The sequence below is a fragment of the Parasteatoda tepidariorum genome, chromosome 12 (assembly GCF_982258835.1).
Source record: "Parasteatoda tepidariorum strain Cologne lab strain chromosome 12, Ptep-v5.0, whole genome shotgun sequence".
In the NCBI taxonomy this organism is placed as follows: Eukaryota; Metazoa; Arthropoda; class Arachnida; order Araneae; family Theridiidae; genus Parasteatoda; species Parasteatoda tepidariorum.
In genome coordinates, this window is record NC_141766.1 from 60,731,656 (window position 1) to 60,750,307 (window position 18,652).

The 18,652-nt window shown below is 28.6% G+C and overlaps 1 long non-coding RNA gene across 1 annotated transcript in view; it reads right to left on the bottom strand.

The window, feature by feature from the left end:
* Nucleotides 1-1,291: 1,291 nt before the first annotated feature.
* LOC139427158 (uncharacterized) overlaps nt 1,292-18,652 on the bottom strand; it is a 60,593-nt gene continuing 43,232 nt past the window's right edge. Inside the window, exons 4-5 of the long non-coding RNA XR_015430846.1 lie at nt 11,165-11,321; nt 1,292-2,532 (exon numbers count right to left, since the gene is read on the bottom strand). This is a non-coding gene — a long non-coding RNA (uncharacterized LOC139427158). The remainder of the gene's footprint in view (nt 2,533-11,164; nt 11,322-18,652) is intronic.

The window sequence follows — 18,652 nt, forward strand, 5'->3', positions numbered from 1 at the left end:
GAGTGATTCTAGTACTGATTGCATATAAATTGAATCATTTATGTTTACAGTAATCACGAATGGAACATTTATTTGAAAAAACAGAGCAAAAACGAAGTAGTTATGCTACCACGTTTTTAATTTTTGCACGGATCGCAGAAATCTCAAAAACATATTTTTACGTGATTCGTTTGCAATATGTTAAGACTGTGACGGAACATGCACCGAAAATTAAAAAAAGGCGGTTTACTTCATTAATATTTTTTTTTTTCAGTTTGACTATTCATTCGTAACTACTACCATATATTAACAGGATATATATTTAACATTTTTAAGGAAATGTGTTTAGCTCAAACTTTACTTAATGGGGTCTCCCCATCTGAATGATGATCATCTAACTACAGTTCAAGCTCTACTCCGATGATGACCTGAACTCTTTTTTGAAATTACTTCATGAACTCTGACATATGACTTCCTAGCATATGCCATTCTAGTGTAGACCAATCGGTCAGTGGCGCTTCGCACCAAAAGCCGAGATTAACAGATATCCAGCATTTGAAATGGGTTTAGAATATTCCGTTTTAATCCTGAACTGAAAGAATTGCGGGAGAAAATTTGACTACTTTTAATCTGTTTTGTTTGTTTTAATGTGTTTTTTGTAAGTCACCACTTTTTACATCTTCAGGTTATAAATGTTTCTTTAATAAGTGATCCCAAACTGGACTAAATTGATCGGTTATAACTCATAAATAATTATATAAGAATACAAAAGCTGTGCTGATATTTGATAGTTTTAAAAAAAAAAATGTTAAGTGAAGTGATTATGCACCTTAAACATACTCACAAATATACTTCTTAACACGTTGAAGGCCATGGGGGCCACCAGTGACCGGCACTGAGTTTGCTCGTAGCGCAATGGAGGTCGCCGGTGACCGGTAAAACCAAGATTACTGGAAAGACGTAATTCGAGTAAATTTTTAGCACTTTTAATTTTTTTATATTATTGTCGTTACTAAAATGGTGTGAAAAAAATAAATGCAATACATACTGAGAAAATCATTTTGGCCAGATGGGCAAGCCATGTAAAATTAGTGTGGCATTCAACGTGTTAATATACTTAAAAAGATGATTTTTTCATAAAATTGCATGAAATATTCACTTTTAACTACTATTTTAGTTTCTTCGAAACATTCATCCTTACACATCCACTTTGAAAGACTTAAATGTGTTTATTAATGAGTTAAAAATACGTTGACTTATCAACTTGATTAGAGGAAAGGATGTACTTTGCTTAACAATACTTAGAGGAGACTTTTTTTGTACTTGTTCCGGGTATTTATTAAAACATTTTTTGAAACATTACATTTTTATAAATTTCAAAACATCAAAAATGTGCTTTGTTATTCTCTCTTCTGTCTTTTAATAATAATATGTAACAATTACTTAGTAATAATCATAATAATATGTAACAATTACTTAGTAATAATCTTAATAATATGTAACAATTATTTATAAATAATCATAATAATATGTAACAATTACTTAATAACAATCATAATAATACCTTGCCATGAAATGAAATGATATTGTATGATTTCCATTTAATACATAAAAAAATTGTATAAAAATTTACATCACATGAAAACAAACTTACCCCAAGTGCGCTTTTTGAAGTTTACTAATTTCAATAAACTAATTTTAAATTTTCAATAATTAAATTTAATTACCTTTTTTAAATTGCCGAAACCGACTCATACAGTTGTAGATCTCATAATATTTTGGTAGCGTTACGTGGAACATACGATGAAAGAAATTTCGTGACGTCACTCTCTCCTTTAGGATCCTAGTTGGCTATTCAAATTTCAGGATATTGTTATACTTTCAGCCAATACCAGAAAATCATAAATAATAATATTACTTTCCTATTTTGTAGATGCTGTATCGTTGCATAAATAATTTTTTCTATAATTGATTTATTATAATACATTAACACATCAATTATATTAAATATAATACCAAAATATTCCAAACTAACTATCAAAATGAATCAGCAAAAGTTCGCTAATTTTTTTATGTGGTAAAGAAACATTTTTACGGTATTTTTAATGTTTATATATTTAAAGATTAAAATAGATTTATGATAAAATATATGATATATAGTAGGTTACCTATATTCCTCCTAAAGATAAGTACTAAGATTTTTTTTCTGTCTTATGATATTTAATTTAAATTATTATTTTGGTGCTCATGAGAAAAAAATTTTTTTTTTCATTTTAGAAATAATTCAGAATAAAAGGTTTAGTTTCTATTTAAAATTGTGTGTTAAGGCTATCGCGGGGTTCTTAGAAAAGTTTAATAGCATAATTAAAGCAAGTTTATACTACTATGAATTTCTAATACTCATGAAAACCCATGTGCACTTCATGAATCATTAATATATACTAAAATTTTGTCAGATTGGTTGGTCAGCTTCATGATGGAGTTAAACAACAGGATTCAAGATTCTTTTTTCTTTTTCAAGATTCAACAAGATTCTTTTCCCGTTGGCAGAGCCTGAAGGATAAAAAAAAAATTAATTAATAATGTATTCTAAATGATCGATAATCAATGTATCAATAGAAAATTGCTTTAAAAAAAGATATAATTTGTTTAAAAATAGGATATAAATCATGCACAACTTAGCTTAAAGATGTTATACGTTTATTTATTTAATTTAATTTACAGAACTATTTGTCACTGGATTAAAGCTTCTTTGCATATTTTAATTTGCTCTCAGATAGTTTTTACATATTTCATAAAATATTTTTTTTTTCTTATCCATAGTATTCCATTTAAATCCGGAAGAGAAATTTGTCAGCTTTTAAAAATATTAATAAAAAAGTTATTGGGTTCTGTTCGTGTTTGAATCATTAATATGTAGTGTTTCATAGATAGTTTTAATATTTAGTGCAGCGTTGGATAGAGTCTCCCAATGAGGTTACCCGAGTTTGAATCCCAGCGATGGCTGGTCATTCCACACCTGGACCGCACCGACCACAGTACTGACGTAAAATATCCTCAGTAGTATATGGATCATGGGTTTAGGTCCTTTAACTATCAGGCCAACCGCGGGTTGTTTTCGTGGTGTTCCTCTCCATGTAACGCAATTCGGGTCAGTTCCATCTAAAAGTCCTTCACAACGGCAAATTTCTCCCTATATTTGATCCAGGAGTTTCCTTGTCTTCTGGACTGGGTTCAAAATTACAAGGCTGCAGGAGTAGAATATTATTAGTCGTAACCTCACAATTGGGTGGACTGTTCAACGACGGTTATAAATTTTAAAAAAATAAATATTCAGTGCTATTGTTGTTTAACCTGTTATCTGGAAAGCAAATTATAAATGCAATAATTAAATCGTTTGTATATTTCAAGCAATATTTTTTTTTAATATCAGTATTAATCCTTTTTAAATTCCGAGGAGCTATTCTTTCAAATTCGTCAACTCTTAAAAATATAAATAAAAATGCTATGAGGATTTTTTGCACATGTACTTAAGTTATTAATATGTAATGATATAATATTAAAATGTAGTGATTTACAGATAGTTTTAAAATTTAGTGCTATTTGATAAAACTTATTACCTAGAAAGCAAAGTATAAAGGCAATAATTACATTATTTATATATTTCGGCAGAAAATGATTTTTCGAATCCGTATTATTCCTTTTTAAAACCCGAAGAGGAATTCTTTAAAATACGTCAGCTGTCAAAAATACTTTAAAAAAAGTTATTAGGTATTTTGCACATGTGTTTAAATCATTATTATGTAGTGTCGTACAGATAGTATTAATATTTAGTGCTACTTTTTAAACTTATTAACTGGAAAATAAAGTACAAATGCAATAACTGCATCATTTACTTATTTCAAACAATATTTTTCCATATCCATATTATTCCTATTTAAATCCTGAGCATCAATTCTTTGAAATATGTCAGCACTTAAAAATATTATTAAAAAGTTTTATTAATATTTAAAAAAATAACAATATTATAATAATATAATATTATAAGAAAATAAACTCTAAATAATAATAAAAAAAATACAACTTTAATATTAATTAAAAAAGGAAATCTTAAATTTTCAGAATTTTTGAAAATTTGGATAACATTTAAAATCCTTACCACAAGAAAGCTGGAACAAAGTAAAGTTTTTTTAAATCATTTACTTGTGGCGTAGAAAATAATTTTAAATCAAATTTACAAAAGAAGGACTCAGACATTTAAACATGAAATTAGCTATTAACTACAAGAAGTTTTCCAAGAAAGAGTAAAAAATTGGAAGCCCTTATAGCATGCTTGCCAATTTGCAACGATTTATCAGAACATTTTTATTTGAAGAGTCATAGTCATAGTTTTATTTGAAGAGTTATAATAAATTTCATTATTTGACATTTTATTAATGATTTAATAAATTTAATGTAAAATGAATTTTTCCAAAACTATACATAAATAATTTGAACATATATATGAAACCTATTAAATGTGTGGTGTGGTCGAAATGAAATATATTAAGTTTAGTTAACCCCTTTGAAGGCCGTGGTTAGTATACTTACCACCACGTTTTACCACTTTTAATTTAGGTTTCCATTTTTCAATAACTTCAGCTTTCTTGGAGTGAGTTTGAATAAAATTGGTAACCATTTGTCACTTTTAAAAAGCGTATAAAAGTTATAAAATACATAATTCCTTTTGAAGTTTGTAGCATTTAAGGAATTTATTTTATAAATAAAGAAAAATAAAAGTCAGTAAGTTCCTAATAGGTCATGTTAAATATATTTACCACCAAAAAAATGGCATTTTTATAAACTAAATGAGTTTTTTTTATATATCAATTACTGTTCTTAAAACAATTTCAATTCCAAAAATACTTTAATTTACCTTTACTGGAAATAAAGAGTCCATTAAAGAGTTAAAATAGTTGTCTTTAATTATTCTAGAACACTTTTGGCATTCCAGCTATGAGATAGTTGAATTATGGATTTGAATACTAATTAAATGAAATTCCATATCTTTCTTTCATTTCTTTCTTTTTATACAATTATCTTCGCTGCACTAATTTTCTTTTTAGATTAATATCAATATCCGCTAGCTTCTTAATCAAAATATATATCCTTGATTGATAAGGTAACGTTGTGATAATTACAAATGATGGAGAAATTGAATATGGTTAATATAAAATTTTGCCAACCCATAAATTTTTGACCTATTGCTACATCACTACTTCGAATCAAATTTTAATGGGTTAGAGCACATTTATGGGACAATTTTTTTTTCAAAAACATGTGCTATGGTAATATAATTTCTATTGTATCATTTGTCTAGAAGAATCACCCAGCATGATTTATTTATGATTTAGGTATGTGTGATTAGATCTGTAAGGATCTTTTTGAAATGAAATGGTAGCTAATAATAGAAAAGATCCACTTAGTTTAATATCAAAAATATACTACTTTTCTCCTAAAGCCACTTTTTGTGTCAAATCTATATAAAAGTCGGAATAAAACGAGTTAAAGCTTGAATTTTGCTTCGTTTTTTTAAAAAACTTAATATCTTCTGTCAAATTCTTGGCATTTGCTAGAAGATATTAAGACATATATTTGCTTTAAATATAACTGTAATGTCTAAGTGAGCAAAAAATTAAATGAAGTACATTGAATAATTTTTATCTAATGATCAGATTTGCACGTACTAAGACTCAATTTTAATGACTCGAGAGGGTTGTATAAAATGTTACTTTATTTTATAACCGTCGATGAACAGCCGACCGAATTTTGACTTTACGACTACTAATGTTCAACTCCGTATCCTAGTAATTTTGAACCCTATCCGGAACTTCTGAATCAAGTATTGGGAGAAATTTGCCTTCATGAAGGACTTTTTGATGGAACTAACCCGCATTTTCACTACATGGTGAGGAAAACCACGAACACCTCCCATGGTTAGTCTCGTGGCATCCGTCTACCACTAAGAGTATTTTGCATCAACACTGTGGTTGAACCCGGTTCACTACATTAGGAGGTGAACGCTCTATCTCATGAGCTACTAGGGCTCAGTTTAAAATGTTGCGAATTAAGTAGCTTTTTTGCATATTTCTACTCTCTGATGCAAAATCATATGTTTTGAAAGAGTTTTAACAAAGGTCTACCGTGACTGATTGAATTCAATTATATATCTTTCATACATATATTTTATTTTTAACCGGGGTTGAACAGCAGACAAAATTTTGAGTTTACGACTATGAATGTTAAATTCCGTAACCTTGTAATTTTAAACCCAATCCAGAAGGCAAGGATAATTTGCCTTTGTGGAGGACTTTGATGAAACTAAACCGCATGTGCGTTACGTGGAGTGGAAAATCACTAAAGCCTCCCATGGTTAGCTAAATGGCAAGGGCACTCTAATCCATGATCTGTCTAGCGCAGAGGATAGTTTACGTCAACACTGGGATCGATGCAAGTTGGGTGCGGAATTCGTATCGACCAGCAATTGCTGAGATTTGAACCCAGGTTACCTCATTGGTAGGCGAGTCCTCTATATCCTGAGTCCCCACTGTTCATTCCTCTAATTTTCTAATTTAATTTTAAAATCGTCTCTCTTCTTTCCTTGATTTACATAGAACTAAATAGGAAATTAAAATAAATTGCAGAATTTTGCAAACTTGGATAAAACGAATTTTCGGCGCATTTTACCTATCGTTTCTTAAATTATTGGCAATTTTTGTTCTATATTATATGAATTGTAAAAGCATAAAATTATAGTTACACCAAGAAATATTAACAGCTAAATTTCCTAGGATAGCCATTTAGCAAGTTGAATCATTGCGATCATTAAGAACATAAAATCCGAGACAAAACTCCTAAAACATAAAAAAGAAGAAAAAAAAGAGAAAAAAAATGGAAAACTGTCCTTAGAAATTAGAATAATATTATATAAAAACTTTTATTTATGTTTTAGCCATTAAAATAATAATATTAATTGAAATAAATATTAAAAATAAAACCCGATTAGAATAAGAAACCAAAGCTTTGTTTGTTAAGCTTTTCAGTTTTTTGAAAGTAAACAATGACAGGATTTGGATATTTACTGTCTGGTTATAAATTCCTCGGTTCCAAAATTGCCATTGTTATATTGACTGTTTGTGTTTGAAAATAAAAAATAATCTTCGTTTTATGACGTAGATGATAATATGAATTACATATATTGTCTTTTGGGCCGCATGTTATCGTAAATTTACAGCTTTGAAGAACTTCCGCGTGCTAAGAAATTTTTACAAACGTGATAACGTCGCAGTAATGGTTTTTAAATATTTTAAAAGAGGATGTAAAAGTATTTTTTAATTTCTTGTAAACTAAATTTAAATTTTAAAAATACGAAAACAGGGTAGCCACCGTCTTCAAAAATTTAATAAGTGGTTATAAATGTTGATTTATCGTAATTGCTAAGTCAACCTTTCCCCGGATCCTTTGGGTTTCATGAAAAGGGGTTTTCAGAGTTAGGAGTTTTTTTTTTATTAACCGGAAATAGTTTCGAAATTTTTAAATTTATATAAGTCAAATCAATAATCCATTATTTATGTAATAATTATGCAGTTTTTATGTAATCAATATGAGTGAAATGCAGATGATAAATAAATGGTGATTTTTTTTAAACATATCACTTCTGTCATATCAACATATGAAATTTATTATGATAGAGACAGGGGCAAAAATTTATAAAATATTACTTTAGTATTTCGCATTTGGCTTTTCACAGAAAATAAAATTACTGAATTCGCAAATAACGAAATATGTTTCCCTGATAACCATTTTCAACATTGTTATAAATAGCAGTTAAGTTAAATACTGTTTATTTCATTCGTTTTCATCTTATGTATATACATAAAAAACAAATTCTTCGCTGGACAATATAAAGCTACAGGATTAACCCTTTCGCACCGACTGTCACAAATACGTGCCAGCATAAAACCGTATCAACCAGGGTAAAAAGATAAAACTGGTAATCAAAGTAATTCTTTAGCAGTTTATTTATGGGCGGAGTTATAATTGTTTAATTTATTTAATTCACCATTACTTTGTTCAAAATAAAACTATTCAGTTATACTTCGAATTAACATTGATTATATATATGATTAAACTAACAATAATTAAAGTAAAAGCAAAGTAAGTCTGTCAAATTGGAAACGACTACATTTAAGTTACCGTTTTTTATTTAATTACGTCCTGATCCTGATTTTGTGCAAATGCTTTTCTGAATCACCCGTCCCCAAGAGGTTAACTACGGGACATTAACAAAGCTAAAGTTTACAAATCAATGACAATGAAACAACAAAATTACTTTGGGGAACTAATTTTTTTCTTTTTTGTAAATTTTGTTTTGTTTTCTGTAGCATGAGATTTTTGAGTGGATCTTCGATATTTTTGAGTCGCAGACTTCAAAATTTGCTATAAATTTCTCCACAAGCTTCAGTTTTCATATGATTTTATAATATTCCGAACCAGGATTTTTTAAATTTCCTTCAAAGGAATACTAATTACCCCACTTCTCCGATACGCAGGGAGTGGTAGGTAAGAGCTAATACATTTCAGTTAATAATACGATACATTAAGGCCATTCATACATTAAAGGATTAAAATGTTACTTTCACAACAGCGTATACCTTGTTTTCAAAAGAGTGTATGCGTATACATAAGGGTATACGTATGTATATAAGCCTATACATTATTTATAAACTTGTGCATTCAGACAATTAATAAATTTAACTATTATCATTTTAAAAGTATCTGTAGATTTCCAAATAAAACGAGTTTCAGATTTGTACTTGAGTAAATGCAACGAAATATTTGTCCCGCAGTGGACTGATCCTTAAGACACGGTTCCCAGCAAATCACCGAAGGCAAGCACCTCTGGCTGCGGTCAGTGTGCGGGTGGGTGACCACTTGGATCAGTCTGCGTAGGGACAGAGGGTGTGCGGTATTGGACCTCGTTAAGCTGTTCTACCGTAAAGTGCTCGACTTCGCGTGCAGGTTTTCGGGCTACCGAAGCAGAGGTGCCGTCCCCTCTGCAGAGGATCAGAATTGTGATGGCATGTCTTCAGATCATCCTCAGGGACTTTTCCCAGACCACCGCCAATAGCCCATTGTGCAGCTCTAGTGAAACATAAATGAACTACAACAACAGCAACAGCAGCAAAATATTTAATTTCCAAAAACCGTCCAATCAGGGCTGCCAACTTCTTATTCTTTTCGTAAAATTTTTTTCTAGTGGGAGCTAAGTTAATGTTTTAATGTATTATTTGTTACTCACTTAAACTTATTTTCCACAAATCTACATAAAAATGATTTAAAAGTTTATATGAAACGCCACTTTGTTCCAGCTTCTTCATGGAGAGGCTTTTTAATGCTGGCAAAACTACCACAAATTAACATTGCTTTATAGTTTTTAAGCACCTACCATTCTATAAAATATTTCACAAAGGGCGTAGTAGTTGGCAGGCTTGTCCGATGAAATAAAGACGGGGCATATCACTAGATAAATGAAGTATTTCTGCTATATTCTGGCAGAATGGCAGAACTAGCCGTCACATACGTAGTAACAAGACAAAACACTTGTTAACACGTTGACCGCCGCGTCAGCCATCGGTGGCTGACACTGGACTTTCCATTTAGGCAACGTCAGCCACCGGTGGCTGGCACTGAAATTACATTTAGGTCGCGTCAACCACCGGTGGCTGGCACTAAAATTACATTTAGGCTGCGTCAACCACCGGTGGCTGACACGTACCTTTCACATAGGCCGTGAAAAATAGCTGACTGAAAGCGTATAAAATGAAATAGAACTATAAAATTTACACTCTTTTATGGAATTGCAGAAAATGTAATCAAAATTTACTTAATTATTGTGATTCTTTGCTTAATAAATTCAATTTAGTAGATTTTTATCCACCGCTATTTTTAAACAATTCGTAGGCATATAATAACTCACCACTTTTTTCAGATGTGTCATGCTAATCCTTTTGTAAACCAGCAAAATCTATTTATATTTGCAAATTTAGTTTGTAGTTATTTACCGTGTGGCCTGACGAGCAAGCCATGTAAAATTAGCATGACATTCAACGTGTTCAGTAGCAAATTAAAAAGCAAGGTTTTTACGTTGGAAAAGTAACACCTTGTTTTTTCTTTAATTTTGGACTATTTTGACTATCTTTATTATGCAAATTTGGACTATTTTTATTCTTTGTTTTTAGCAATGGGAGAAATTATATTATGAATGAATATGCTTATTACACATTTTAATATGCATCGTCAATTTTTTTTAATAAAATTTAATGAGCTTAATCAAACTGAAAGCCCCACGGAACTTGTGTGGTATAAAGCCACTGTGGACATGTCAATATTTAACAAAGTCTTTTAGTTGTAAGAAATTTACGTTAATGCAAGCAAGAATTTTCTTATATAATAAAATACCACATTAACACCTTAGGGACGGGTGATTAAATATTAGTCTATGTATGATAGTTTCTAAAACAAGGGGCATCACTAAGTGATACTTTCCAAAGGTCAGTTAAGTGATATACCATTTTTTTGTACTCTTTTTTTCTATGTAAATTCGGCAACCATTGTATATAAATTCCCCACAACCCAACAGTAAAGCTCCAAAGCAAAACTTGGCAATCTTCTAATCACAGCAGATTATTATTATTTTGCTTCCGGTCGACTAAAAACGTGATAAAACACTGATAAATTCTACTACGCTCGAGTTTTCTCGGGATAATAAATATTTGCAATATACACATACCCGAGTTAACTCGGGATAAACAGGGAAGCGGTTAAATAACTATTGCAGAATTCATAGGAAGGTACTCTTCAATAAGATTACTTTTTATATTAGATATATTTGAAGGTTTATGTTAGATATGTTTGATATACGTTTAATATTTGTAGGATTACTTTTCTATAAAAATAAATAGTGAAATAAATAAATAAATTAAATTAAATTAAATTAAATTAAATTAAATTAAATTAAATTAAATTAAATTAAATTAAATTAAATTAAATTAAATTAAATTAAATTAAATTAAATTAAATTAAATTAAATTAAATTAAATTAAATTAAATTAAATCAAACTCAAATAAATATACATCTACTTACCACAAAGTGTTGGAGAAGAAAAAAGCGATGCATTGATACCCTTTTTCATTTAAAAGTTAATTATTTCCTGAGTGAATCAGATTAATTGGTATTTTTGATGTGTTGAATTGTTTGTGACAGCATGAAGACAGTTTCACACATTAGCAGCAAAACGTACCTAACAAGAGATAAATCAAAATAAGAAATAAAAGTATTTTTCCATAAACTAAAGAGATCCATTGTAACACTTCATTTATTTTTATTTATTTTCATGTAAAATAATATGTTTTAAATTAACATTACTGCCATTATTAATGTATCGTAGAATTTTTATTTTAAATTTTATTTCGGATACAGACAAAAATGCGTGTTCAAGAAAATGGATATAACTTGAACTGAGCGTTAAAAAAAAGATTTTTTTTGTTACTTGAGATTTTTTAACAGATCTTAAATACTTTCTTATCAGTTTCTCTCTCCAAATTGCGGCATTAAAAAAAAGAAAGAAAAAAAACATTACCGTTTTTTTTTAAATGACATTTTTAGTCTATTTTCTGTTTAAATGTAAAAGTTTAAAAGCATAATATATAACAGGGGGTCACAAAAATATTCCGACAAACTTTTTGGGAATACTACATAATCAGGATTAAAATTGCATAGGATACCCGGAAATATCTAGGGACGAACTTCTTTAAGCTTACTAATTCACTTGAAGTTTGTCGCAACATTTACGCTACCCCTGTTATATATAACGTTTTTTAACTTGTACACTTCGACAAAAAATAAAAAAAGCGTCCTTTAAAGAAACTGCATCTTCAGTCTCAAAACTAATTTCAGATTTGAAATCCCGAATTAGGCAAGATGAAGTATTTGCATAAATGTAATAAAAAAATTGTTCCCTAGAGTTATCGGTATTTTTATGAAAGCAAGTTTACAGAAACGTTGGCCCTTAAAGCATCAACTGGTTTTTGCCTAGTATCCTTTTAGACGGACAATTCCTTATTGAAAAAAAGTGGCAGTACAAGTACTTCAATATTAAAATGTATCCTGCTCAAACAATATATTTTATTTTTACCATTATGTATTTACACTGTAAATATTTACACTGTATATCAAAAGTAAACACACGAAGGCATACCTGCCAACTCTTCCGGGTTTTCCGGAAGATTTTATTTTCATATTTAAAGTGATAGTAATTATATACTATTTTTTCTTTTATAATTTTAATTTTTAAATGATATTGATCACTACTATTCTTACAAAAATTAAGCAGATATATTAATATGCGTTACTATCATGGTTGTCAATTTAAGTTTTCTCAAATACAACGTATTTGTTAGCTTAAAATTGAAGTTTTAGTTCCATTTTAATACCACTGGGAAAAATGATAATGGAAGGGATTAAAAGTTGGCAGGTATGCGAAGGTATTTTCACCAGGGCTAAAAGGGAGATGGAAAAGCTGGTTGGACCCCCATTTCACTTTATGGCTAGTTTTCGGAGGAGTAAATCTATTTTTTACTAAAAGACAATTTTTTTAGTAATTAACAACATTAGCGTTTTGACGTATTAAATCTTGAGGTTTAAATTTTTAAAAAAAATATGTTTGAACTACCACAACGAATCTATAATTTGAGAAAAAAACATCTACATAAGATTTATTTGTTTGCTAATTATGCTTATGGATACATAAATAGTTTTGTTACTTAATTGCTTCACTACCACTTCAACGACCGTACAATTTGGCAATTATGCATACTTAGACCTAATTTGAAAAGCTTTTTTAAAACATTTGACTTTTTTTACTTTAAAGTATGTTTTTAAATGAGATAAATTTCCGACAGATCTGGTTAAGAAAAATATTAGTTATCAACTTTTACAACGCTTCGATACCCAGCCTATCACATTTTGAAGCATGTAAATCATTCTTCGTGATTGTTTTATTTGCTTATTTTCATAAGCACCCTATTAATGCGAATTTTAACAGCCACTAAAAGACATCCTGTAATAAATAAGCTGTATATTTCGCTCTTAATATTTCGTTTAACAGTCATTGGTTGTCGTAGCATAAGAAGATCACAGCTTTCTCAAAATACTCCATTAAATTCACTTTTACTACTTTTTTTGAATGCTTCTTCGTTATAAAGATTGCTCCGCTTCTTAAAGTCTGTCACAATACTCAAAGTATGACAATATTTTAGACATTGTTTTTTTCGCAACCAAAACATATTCGATCCTCTATTTTCAAAAAATTGGTGTTATGTTTGAATCTATCTTCTTCAATCAAAGCATATTGGATTTGTGTTATTATGTTTACACAGTGTTTTTATTTCGCAATTATCAATGTGGATATAAAAAACGGGAAATCATCCAAAACAAGGTCAGTTACTTTATATCTTTACTTCTTGGGTTTGGAAAGCGTTTATCTCTTTTTATGGATAGTATGTTGATATTTGAACAAATTTCACTTAGTTTTCGTAAACTTTAAAATGAGTTGTTGCGAATTATACATTTGACAGAATACGTAAATAGGTGTAGCTGATTTTAGAAACTTCCAGTAAGAGGTTGCATTTGCCCGCCTTGCAAAATACCGACTATAAGTTGATTTTGTCACCACGGAATTGAGATATATGGTAGATAAAGCAAGAATATACCCACTAAAATTAAATATTAACTTAGTTCAACAACTCTTTTAATAGGACTTTTCACATTATTGAAATTGTATAAGTAGTTCGTTTAATAGGTTAATGTTATTTGATATAATGCTATTTGATGAACAAATTTGACTCAGCAGATTTTAAAAACTCTAAAATAAATTGTTTTGAATTGTGCGCTTGTCTGAATACTCAGATAAGATACAGATGTAACCGATTTTAGAAACTTTAGACACGATGTATGAATTTGTATATCCAGCTAAATCATGACTATAATTTAAATTCATCACCATGGAATTGTGATTTTTTTAAAAAACTCAAGTGGTAGATAGCACAAGAATATACTCACTAAATTTAAACATTGATTTATTACAGCTCATTTAACTAATTACAAACAAAAATTAATTTTAGTATTTTTTAATTATGAAAAGCAGTCCAATAGTTATTAAGAAAATCTGTTGGAATATCGTTATTCTATTTGCACTAAAATATAAATTATAGAAAATATAAAATATAAATATATTTTGAAAATAAAAGAAATTTCAATGATGAGTAACTGTTTCTCTTAGATCAAAATAACTGCAAATAAGTGAGCCTTGTATGGAAGAATTTACGTTTAAAGCAGGAAAAAACACCGGTGTTTCATACCTTATTCACAACAATAAATTTTTAGAATGCTAAATATAATATTTGTAACTTATTTTGGCCTGAATGAATTCAAAAATTGAAAAAAGTGAGAAAAATATGTTTAATAAAAATTCTGCGTCAAAAAGTTAACAAAGGAACTTTTCAAGGCGTTCTTTAATTTGTTAATATAATTTGATAAATAGTGTGCAAACACTAAAAAGTTACATATTACAATAAATGGAGGGCTGTCGAAACTATGTAAGAATGTTAGCCGTAGTGGCCATGATGTTCTGTTTGTTTATATTTATCTTATATGGTACTCTTGCCTGCTTGTGGTGTCAAAATTTTCAAAAATTTTTATAACGTATTCTTTAAGACTGTTTTTCGTTTTTTATATCATCTGGCGCAAGTTTTGAGAATGAAGAACGTGTGTTTGGAAAAGCAATTATTATTTTGTGAAAAAGCTCCAAAGTCTTATTTGTGGGCAATCTTTTTAAATCTTGTTGTGTTTTTTAGAATCAACAGAAAAATTTGATGTAGTTAAAGTAATAGCACCAGAAAAATCTCTAATAATGAGTATATAATAATAAGTATAATAATTAATATAATAATGAATATGTAATAAAAGAATTACTATTTCTCAAATACTCACCGTCATTTACTAATTTGTAAAAGAATTAGAGTAATTTTTTTCCAAACTAAGTGAAATTTTTATCAAGTAGTAAATTATGTTTGTAAAAAAGTAATTTAGTTACATTATAAATTTTAATTCAGATGAGGCAAAGTATATCAAGAAATTTAGTATCTTATTAAAATATTGAAAATTATTTTTAGATGATCCCAAATTTCAAAACTGTAAACATTGAGGCATATGCAAACGTAATTTTTTTTCTAAATTACTGTAAATTAAAAATAAGTTTGAATTGAATGCACCCTCTTAGTAACAAAAACATACTATTTATCATATTTCTGAGTGAATATTTTGTATTTTTTTAATGAATGCTGTTATATGAATAAAAAGTATAATATATTTAAATTTTAGGATTTTGCATAAATATTATTACATTCTGTCTATGTATACAAACATCAAAGTGATTATAAATGAATAAGTTTTGTTTAAATATTGATCTGCATGTTTTTTGTTAATATTTCCAAGTTATGTCATTATTTTTTCATTTCTTAATTTACTTAAAAATTTTTATTTCCATACGCCAATGTAATTAATATTGGAATGTTTCCTTAATTAGAGATTAAGGGTTGACCAATCCAATATTTGCCTTCTCTTTTATATGAATTTTAATTTGTGAAAGTAATATTTTCATTTTTAAATAATAAGTAATTTCAGAATACATAGTAATAAGAATTTGCTTCAGCCTAAGATTAAAATTCTCTTTAAAACATTATTGGTGCTAACTCTATAGCATCTGTTGGTTCTTTTACGAATGAAATGTAAAATGTTTTAGATATATCAACTTGAAGAAAGAAACATTTTTAAATGAAGGGAAATATTTTTAAATCCCCAAAGTATTCATAAAAAAAGAGAAGATAATTTAAGTCAAATTCATATAAATCAAATTATAATTTAATTACTTAAATCTACAAAAATTTATTTTTTTCGATGCGTTATGTAACATATAATTATATATATATATATATATATATATATATATATATATATATATATATATATATATATATATATATATATATATATATATATATATATATATATATATATATATATATATATATATATATATATATATATATATATATATATATATATATATATATATATATATATATATACATCTAAAAAAAAATAAGTTCTTTTAATTTTTATAGATTTAAATAACTAAATTATAATTTGATTTATATAAATTTGATTTAAATTATCTTCTCTTTTTTTATAAATATTTAATAATGATGCTAACTTTCTCTGCTTTTTGGCGCTTTAAAAATACTTAATAATGGTGAAACCTTACCATATTTTTTAGCACTTAAAGATTACCTAATAATGGTGAAAAATTCCTCGCTTTTAGTTCTCTTCAAAAATACCAAATCAAGGTGCAACCTTCTTCCACTTTCAGTTCCCTTCAAAACACTGATTTTTGGTGCAACCTTTCGCTGCTTTTAGATTCCTTCAGAATACCCATTTGTGGTGCAACCTTCTCTCGTTGTTTGGAGCTAGTGAAAGCACCAATTTATGTAGCCAGCAAATGAATACTAATGTTTGGCGCAACATAGCTCGAAATTTTTTACAGTGTATATTAAGACGTGAAAATGGCTACCACTAGGAAATATAGTTCATGAAAATCGTAAGAGTGTTTTAATACTTTTTCGTTAAAAGTTTAAAAACACCATCGGTTAATTTTCCCTGCCCTTATATATATATATATATATATATATATATATATATATATATATAAAATGAAAATCCTTTTGAATAAAATTTATAAATCCAAACAATAAATAAGCTGATAAGATGTTCAAATTTTACAACAACTTTAAACACAAAAATAAAAACTATATGCAAAATGTGTAGGAGTTGGCATATACTATCAGTTAGAACTACAAATGTAACGAAAACAAACGGTAAATTAAAGATTACCAAAATTTGAATATATCAATTACATTCAGTCATTGAAAGACGTCATATCACGTTTCCCGTCAATAATGCGTTTATAACATATTTTGACTCGAAATTAGGTTCTTACGATATTTTGGAGCTAAAGTTGTAGACAAGACTACAAAATATCAAATTAAAAATGCTCTATTACCGTTTATACAAAGTTACTTTTTACATCACTGCAAATTTAGTTATTTACCAAATTTGAATTATTCACTCTCGCGAAATGACTTATTTACTTTTACAAGCCTCATTTCTTGCAAATAATTCTAAATGTGTATTGAATTCAAATAGAAATATTATGGAGGGACTCACATTCATGAAGTTCTTAGCTTGTTCAACGAACCACTCAGAACAATGAAATTTTCGTATTAATTGTGCTATCAGAATAAAAATTCTGTTGTTGTTTAAGATTTCAGACTATTGCTTCCAAAAAATTATGCCTAAAAATGAGAAAAAAAAAGTTGAAGTTACCGTATTGTGAAATGAGTAATTTTTTTGTCTCTTAGCAACAACTTAAATTTCAAAAGGTTCGTAGCTCTTAACTGCTTTCCTTACCAATTTTTTGGGGAAAAAATACAAAAAATTAACATATTTTTTACTTTATTAATAAATGGAAGGAACTAAAGCAAAACATATTACACAGATTCAAGTTTAATTTGTAAATTTTTTTATGCATAAAAATTATTTATTTACCATCAGTTTACTATCCCGAGTTATCTCGTGCAAATGAAAAAAGTTAAATATTAATCTTTGTATGATAGTTTTGAAAACAAGGAACAGCACAAAGTGATAATTTCCAAACACTAGTGAAGTGATAATTTCCAAACACTAGTGAAGTGATACGACATTTTCGTTAATTCTTTTTTTCTCTGTATAAATTCAGTAACCATCGTATATGCAATCGCACAAAGTGTTCAATCCCACAATGCAACAGCAAAACTCCGAAACAGAATTTGGCAAATTTCCAAACACAGCAGATTATGTTTTGTTTGCCTCCAGCCGAGTAAAAACTTGATAAAGCAAAACGAACTGACAAATTCTGCTACATGCGAGTTTTCTCGGAATGAGAAATATTTGCAATATGTACATACCCGAGTTAACTCGGCATAATCAGTGTAGCGGTTAAAAGAAATATTTAAATCCCTTATATGGCAAGACGGAAAAGAGCAGAACTGATTTGAAAGATACTTCATTCTAGCATTTTTTTCGAGAAAAATAAAGTGTCTGAAACTATCAAGATTTCTTTTATATCTTTAGCATATATATATATATAAAACTACTTCTTTTCCAAGATAAAGTCACCCCATAGACTGCTGAACTCAAACTGTCTTTTATTTTAACTTTTTATTCTATTTCATGATGTATGGGATATGGGCTTTCTGTGCTGCCCAATTTTTTATAAATAAATAAAGAAAGAAAGGAGATAAAGTAGGGGCCTCCCTAGCCAATCGGTATCACCCACCAAACGCGAGGAGGTAGCGGGTTCAAATTCCGCGATTACCCTGAATGTATCTTCGTGCTATCCTTCTCTGTATTGAGCTATCTGTCTTTCTTATTTGACAAAGGTTTATAAGCCTGCACAAATGTAAGGCTAATAAACTA